Source organism: Lissotriton vulgaris, chromosome 8, assembly GCF_964263255.1.
Source record: "Lissotriton vulgaris chromosome 8, aLisVul1.2, whole genome shotgun sequence".
Taxonomy (NCBI): Eukaryota; Metazoa; Chordata; class Amphibia; order Caudata; family Salamandridae; genus Lissotriton; species Lissotriton vulgaris.
The window spans coordinates 1,087,100,846-1,087,109,442 of NC_141696.1; positions in this window are offsets into that span (position 1 = coordinate 1,087,100,846).

Consider the following 8,597-nt stretch of genomic DNA (forward strand, 5'->3'; position numbering starts at 1 on the left):
TTTCAAAAATAGATGTTTTCCTTCTCTGTCAAAGCGTATATACGACTGCACATAATTTTTGCTACAGGTACTAAATCAATGTGACAGTCATACAGACGAATAGGTGGTAGAACAGAGGCCTTTTCTTTGTCTAATACCTCTCATAGGGGGTGATAGCAAGCAAGTAATTCAGGTAAGTTAGAGTCAGTGGTCATGGCTATGCATTGTGATGATGTATCACTCTTCGTACAGTGTAGCATACAGGAGTCAGAAGTGAAAAACCAAGGAGTAATCTCTCCATTTTATATTTAGATCATGTTTCATCAATCAAGGGATTCCTAAAATTGCTTGGAATTGAGGCGAAGAAATGAGATCAAATTGAATGGTTTCCTGGTGTGTATTATGAATGCAAAGCTCTAGTTCTTTAGTAGAATGTGTGGTGGGTCCTGATTTTACATCACTCCCATCAATTGTTCTTACTGTCTCTACTTTCTTTTTGGGTCAACTGGAATTTCCATTTGTTTAAGCAATGTAGAGTCTATAAAATTCCCTGTTGTCCCAGAAACTAACATGATCTGGACTACTCGTGCTTTCACAAAAAAATGGTGTAGAGGGGAAAAGGCATAATTCTGACTTAACAATTGGGAGACCATCAAACCTGACCTACCTGAGTAACCTGTCTCCATAGTTCTCAGGTTTGCTAGTTTCCTAACTAAAATCTTACATCTTTTTGGTTTAACAGGGCAGTCTCATAATAAATGTCCTGCTTTACCACAGTAAAAACATACCTTCAGATGCATCAAGCCCATATTCTGCGAATTCTAAATTGCGAAAAATACCGAATCGCAATTTAGAATTCGCAGAATGGGATGCATCAAGAAAAGCGCGTTAAAAAAGAGACTCGCAATCGGCTGCAATTGCCGATTGCGATTTTCTCAAAATCGCATAAAATTCGCAGAATCGCCCATTTTCCATGTAGAAATTGCGAACTCGCAATTACCGAAATCGCAAATTGCGATCTCGCTAATTGCAAAATCGCAAAAACGGGAAGTCGCATTGCGAGCACAATGATGACATCACAACCAGGAAGTAGGCAGTTCCCTCCCTCATTCAGAACACAGAGCCTGAGAGTGGGAGCAGCACAGCCCAGAGCTCCACAACAGACTACCTGCAGCACCATACCAGGACACAAAGAACAACTGAAAATGTCCCAGGAAGCAGCAGGGAGCAGTGCACCAGGCAGAAAGAGGAAAATAAAATTTTCAGAGCAGGAACTGGAGTACCTTATTGAGGGAGTCTCAAAGGACCATGATCGCCTGTTTGGAAAGGAGTCCCGGAGGGTGCCTGAGGTGGACAAGAGGTGCATTTGGCTGCGCCTCCTCGCAAAGGTGAACTCAGTCGGAGTGACCCAGCGCTCCATCGGTGATCTAAAAAAGAGGTGGTACGACCTCAGAGGGCGTGCCATAGAACGCATCGCTGGGAGGCTGGGGGAGCGACTTGCCACCGGAGGAGGAGACCCCACTGTTGCACCCAACACTCCACTGGAAGACCTTGTGGAGGACACCCTCAATCCTGCAGCCTGCTTGGGGGTCACCCAGCTGGACTCCTCCCGACCAACCCAACAATCCCAAGGTAAGTGCCATGTGACTGCGACCCCGTCCCCTAACAATGCCCATGACTCCAGAGCTAGCTATTTGATAACCCCAGTAATGCAGGCCATGCACACTTGAAATGCCTTATTGCATTGTGGGACTTGTAGTGTGACCACAAGTCCCGGATAGCCACACACAGCCAGACCTGTCAAGTGAAAGTTATTCCTAAAGCCACTCAGGGAATGCAAGCCTGCATGCATGTAGCAACATCCCATGTGCAAGATACATATCATTAATCACAAAAATATTGTGTTAATCTCCTGCCTGAGTCGGCTATCGATACACTTGCACCTGAATGACTAGAGAGAGTCAGAGACAGTGGTAAGGGAGCTCCCTGGTGTGACACTACTCTAAGGGAGAAGAAACGGCTTCTCCGTCAGGCAGAGAGGAGGTGGAGACTAAATAATTAGCCAGCGGACTTTGATGCTTATATTAGTCTCATGATTGAATATAAATCCTATATTTTTCGGAAGAAGGCATCCTTTTACGAGGATAGGCTAGGCAAAGCAGGAAACAAACAAAAAGAGATTTGCTTGATTCTGAAGGAACTTACTCTGAGAGGGAGCAAGACTCAAGTAAACGATCTTCCTAATTGTGACCAGTTCCAGGAGTTCTTTCTCCAAAAGGTACCAGATATCATTTTACAGATCACCACTATCTCAAATGATACCAGCAATGATCGAGCAATGACTGAATCAGGGGCAGAGGGAACCTGTTCTTTATGGTTACACAATTCAGGGCTCTATGGCCTCTGCAACACCGAAGACCCCTTCCCCATTGGGTATAAATAAAAGGGAGGATGAAGCAGCAAACCTAGAAGGGCAAATAAACTCTTTTTTAAACATGTTTTCAATTATAGATGTTTTCCTTCTCTGTCAAAGCGTATATACGACTGCACATAATTTTTGCTACAGGTACTAAATCAATGTGACAGTCATACGGACGAATAGGTGGTAGAACAGAGGCCCTTTCTTTGTCGAATACCTCTCATAGGGGGTGATAGCAAGAAGGTAATTCAGGAAAGTTAGAGTCAGTGGTCATGGCTATGTATTGTGATGATGTATCACTCTTCGTACAGTGTGGCTTACAGGAGTCAGAAGTGAAAAAACAAGGAGTAATCTCTACATTTTATATTTAGATCATGTTTCATCAATCAAGGGATTCCTAAAATTGCTTGGAATTGAGGCGAAGAAATGAGATCAAATTGAATGGTTTCCTGGTGTGTATTATGATTACAAAGCTCTAGTTCTTTAGTAGAATGTGTGGTGGGTCCTGATTTTATTTCACTCCCATCAATTGTTCTTACTGTCTCTACTGTCTTTTTGGGCTCAACTGGAATTTCCATATGTTTTAGCAATGTAGAGTCTATAAAATTCCCTGTTGTCCCAGAAACTAACATGATTTGGACTACTCGTGCTTTCATAAAAAAATGGTGTAGACGGGAAAAGGCATAATTCTGACTTAACAATTGGGAGACCATCAAACCTGACCTACCTGAGTAACCTGTCTCCATAGTTCTCGGGTTTGCTAGTTTCCTGACTAACATCTTACATCTTTTTGGTTTAACAGGGCAGTCTCATAATAAATGTCTTGCTTTACCACAGTAAAAACATACCCCCAGATGCATCAAGCCCATATTCTGCGAATTCAAAATTTCGAAAAATACCGAATCGCAATTTAGAATTCGCAGAATGGGATGCATCAAGAAAAGCGAGTTAAAAAAGAGACTCGCAATCGGCTGCAATTGCCGATTGCGATTTTCGCAAAATCGCATAAAATTCGCAGAATCGCCCATTTTCCATGTAGAAATTGCGAACTCGCAATTACCAAAATCGCAAATTGCGATCTCGCTAATTGCGAAATCGCAAAAACGGGAAGTCGCATTTCGAGCACAATGATGACATCACAACCAGGAAGTAGGCAGTTCCCTCCCTCATTCAGAACACAGAGCCTGAGTGTGGAAGCAGCACAACCCAGAGCTCCACAACAGACTACCTGCAGCACCATACCAGGACACAAAGAACAACTGAAAATGTCCCAGGAAGCAGCAGGGAGCAGTGCACCAGGCAGAAAGAGGAAAATAAAATTCTCGGAGCAGGAACTGGAGTACCTTATTGAGGGAGTCTCAAAGGACCATGATCGCCTGTTTGGAAAGGAGTCCCGGAGGGTGCCTGAGGGGGACAAGAGGCGCATTTGGCTGCGCATCCTCGCAAAGGTGAACTCAGTCGGAGTGACCCAGCGCTTCATCGATGATCTAAAAAAGAGGTGGTACGACCTCAGAGGGCGTGCCAAAGAACGCATCGCTGGGAGGCTGGGGGAGCAAATTGCCACTGGAGGAGACCCCCACTGTTGCACCCAACACTCCACTGGAGGACCTTGTGGAGGACACCCTCAATCCTGCAGCCTGCTTGGGGGTCACCCGGCTGGACTCCTCCCGACCAACCCAACAATCCCAAGGTAAGTGCCATGTGACTGCGACCCCGTCCCCTAACAATGCCCATGACTCCAGAGCTAGCTATTTGATAACCCCAGTAATGCATGCCATGCACACTTGAAATGCCTTATTGCATTGTGGGACTTGTAGTGTGACCACAAGTCCCGGATAGCCATACACAGCCAGACCTGTCAAGTGAAAGTTATTCCTAAAGCCAGTCAGGGAATGCAAGACTGCATGCATGTAGCAACATCCCATGTGCAAGATACATATCATTAATCACAAAAGTATTGTGTTAATCTCCTGCCTTCAGTCGGCTATCGATACACTTGCACCTGAATGACTAGAGAGGGTCAGGGACAGTGGTAAGGGAGCTCCCTGGTGTGACGCTACTCTAAGGGAGAAGAAATGGCTTCTCCGTTCAGGCAGAGAGGAGGTGGAGACTAAATAATTAGCCAGTGGACTTTGATGCTTATAATAGTCTCATGATTGAATATAAATCCTATATTCTTCGGAAGAAGGCATCCTTTTACGAGGATAGACTAGGCAAATCAGGAAACAAACAAAAAGAGATTTTCTTGATTCTGAAGGAACTTACTCTGAGAGGGAGCAAGACTCAAGTAAATGATCTTCCCAATTGTGACCAGTTCCAGGAGTACTTTCTCCAAAAGTTACGAGATATCATTTTACAGAATACCACTATCTCAAATGATACCAGCATAAAGGACCCTCTGAGCCCCCCACAGCAGTGTGGCACCATAATGAGCTTCCCTCGCTTTGATGCGGCAAGCCTCACGGCCACAGCAAATCAGGTTAAATCTGGCTCTAGAATGGACCCGTGTCCATCTAGGTTCTTTCAAATGGCCTTGCCTGGTTTGGAAGAGCCGGTGTTAGATCTTTTAAATGAGTCGTTGGGCTCAGGTTATCTACCGGCGAATATGAAGGAAACTAGAGTTATTCCTCTCCTGAACAAAGCAGGGGCTGATATAAAAACTCTGAAAAACTATAGACCTATCTCCCAGCTCCCTTTTTTAGCGAAGTTATTAAAGAAACCGGTCTTGAAAATGCTTGTGAGCTATCTGGAAGAGTTTACGCTACTTCATCCTAGACAGGCAGGCTTTAGACCACACCACAGCACTGAGCTAGTTATGGTGTCAGTGGTGGATGATCTGAGAATCAGAGCGGACAATAAACAACCGTGCGCCCTGATTCTCCTGAATATGTCCACAGCATTCCACACGGTCAGCCACGCCATCTTGCTAGACCGGGTGTCGAATCTTGGGATCAGGGGGCAAGCGCTTAAATGGCCAACCTCCTTTCTAACTGGCCGCTTGCAGGGAGTGCAAATGGGAGACCAGCTATCTAGGGCCAGTCCAGTGACTTGCAGGGTCCCCCAGGGTTCAGCTTTGTCTCCCCTTCTCTTCAAAATTTACTTGGAGCCTCTGGTAGCTGAACTAATGCAGAGAGACTGTCAAGTATTTAATTATTTGGACGACACGCAACTCCTGGTTCAACTGGATAATGCAAACCAAACCCAAGACTCAGTCAAAAAACTTCTTAGGTTCACGGTTGACTGGATGGCCAACAACTCTCTGAAGGTTAACCCTGATAAAACGGTGGTACTTATCATCGATACTCCCAACAGTCCCTGGTGTGAGCTTTTTTGGCCACCCGAACTGGGTGAGGCACCTACTCCAGGGAAAGTAGTGAAGAACTTGGGCCTAAAAATTGACTCAGAATTGTCTATGGCCCCTCAAGTCTCCTCAGTGATTGGCACCTGCATTGGCCTACTCCGCCAATTGCGCAAATTGGTCCCTATTCTTTCAGTCCTGGCGCTTCAATCCATTTTGTCTGCTACTGTCATAGCCCGGCTGGACTACGGTAATTCCCTTTACCTGGGCGTCTCAAGAAAACTCATCAGGAAATTGCAGATAGTCCAGAATGATGCGGCTAGGCTCATCTTCTCCCTTCCGAGAAGAACTTGTGCCACTCTTTTGCTGCACAAACTACACTGGCTGCCTATTGAATATCGGGTGCAGTTTAAATGTCTTTGTGTAGCTCATAAGGCCATCTATGGGGAGGCCCCCAAATATATCAAGGATCGACTGGTGAGGTACGTCCCAGGCAGAGCTCTACGCTCCTCTAGAGCTGTGAATGTGACGTCATCAAAATTCAAACTTAAGACCAGAGGAGGTAAAGCTCTGTCGGTCCTTCTCCCTCAGCTCTGGAATGAGCTTCCCGCCTTCTTGCAAGGAGACCCAGGGCTCTTGTCTTTCAGAAAACATTTGAAAACCCATCTGTTTAGAAAGACATTCCCCGCAATATAATAGTCAGGCTGTGAGGAGCTCCTAGTGGCAGGGTGTTTTGTTCCCTCTGGAAAGCGCTTAGAGACCAGTGCTGATTTGAGCTACACAAAAACAAGGTAAAATAACATAACATAATCATGCACCCATTTACATCATAGGTGCGTCTGAATAACCCAGCACCGACAGCGAGGCCCTACACATAGAGGAGAACCCTGAGGACACCGAGGGAGAGGGCCATCCAGCACCATGACCCGGACCATCACAGCCAGCAGCAGCAGTACCACCACCTCCCCATGTGGACAGGGTCACCCCTGCAGCCACAGGTGCCCAGCAACCACCCCATGTGAAACCCATGGCAGTGGTACAGGCAACACCACCAGCACCCAGGAGGCAGACACGGCGCACAGCCACTGTGCGATCCCCGTCCAGCGGACTGATGAGGCAGCAGCGCGACGTCTCAACATGCGCTGGCAGGTGCGTACATGTCTGGGATCCTGGGCTGGCCATAGAACACTGGATGCTTGCAGTGCACCAGAAGCAGGCACGGCACTTTGCAGCCATCCACCTGCAGCTGAATAAGACTGCGCGAAATGTGGACCAGCTCACAGAAAGCATGCAGGTCATGACCGCAGCTGTCCGTGAGAGCAGCCAGATCCTGGTGTCCCAGCAGGATATCACCCACCGCCGCCACCGCCAGCTGCTGACCCACCTGTCAGCATACACGAGATCTATCCATCTCATAGGAAATGCCACCTCCCAACTTTCGCGCCGCTCTCTTGCCATACAGATACAGATGGTGCAATGCTGCCAGGACGTCGCCAGGGTCCTTGAGCAAGTCACCACAGCTGTGCAGAGTCTGCAGGCGTCTGGCCATGGCGGAGCAAGTGGGGGGGATGATGGCAGTGAGGGCACTTCCAGTCACAGCAGCCTGTCCTTGCGGCTGGTAACTGAACGCCGCTGCAGCACCAGGCCCCCTGCAGCATCACGGGCCAATAGTGTTGTGGAGGACGTTGAAAGGCGACTGGGTGCGTCCGGCCGGAGGCGCCAGTGACTCAATTGTCTGTACCAGCAGGGCCATGCTGATTACACAAGCCCGCCCTCTTCTCTAACATGGGGCTAGATGAGGGAATACAGTTCTCATGTGATTAGAAAAAAATTTAAATGCACAATATTGTGAAAATAACAATAGGAATTTATAGTCACAAGTTAATCCGACTCATGTCATTATTTCATTCGTCATGCATGAGTGCAGTATTGTGTGAGGGGAATGGATGCACTAGAAACAGATCATTGTGATATGGTTGCGGCGCCTGTGTCCTTCAGCAGGGTCCTCCCCGCATGCATGATGCACATGTGCAGGTGGGCGGTTGTCCCCTTCCGACTCACTGCCAGATATCTCCACAGGTATCCTCCACTTGGTAGCAATATTGTGGAGTAGTGCACACACGGCCACAATGCGGCAGCAGACCTCAGGCTGGTATTTGAGGGCCCCACCAGTCTTGTGTAGGATGCAAAATCTGCTCTTTAAAAGCCCAAATGTCCGCTCAATGCAATTTCTAGTGCGAATGTGTGCAGCATTGTAACGCCGTTGCTGTATGGTGGCAGGGTTGAGGTATGGGGTGAGGAGGTCCTCACGGAGGCCATTGGCGCTGTCACCCGAATAAAAGGAGCAGAGGGTGAGTGCCTGTTAAGCGCAGCTCCATGGTCTCGATGTACTGTTTGTTGGCATGTGTACTTACCTAGAAGGTGTCCTACACCAGTCTCCCCTGGCCAGGAGTGTGTGCATGCCGCTGTGCCGGAATATGAACGAATCATGCGTGCTCCCCGGGTATTGTGCCACTATGTCGGTGATGATTGTCTTTGCGTTGCAGACCATCTGGATGTTCAGTGAGTGGTATGACTTTTGGTTCTGGTACATGCATTCTGTCTCAGCGGGTGGGCAGATGTGGATGTGGGTACAGTCAATGCATCATATTACATGGGGGAATTGCGCTATGTTGTAAAATTGTTGCTTGGTTTGATTCAAGTCCTGTTGGGTGGTTGGGAATGTTATGTAATGGTGTAACCGGATCAGCATGGCCTCCAGGAAACTCCTTAGGCAGCAGGACAGTGTGCTGTGGGACATCCCCTCTGCAACTGCAACTATCCCCAGGAAGCTTTCGGAGGCCAAGAGGTGCAGGCAGCACAAGACCTGGACATGGGTGGGCACGGCATTGGTCCTCCTTG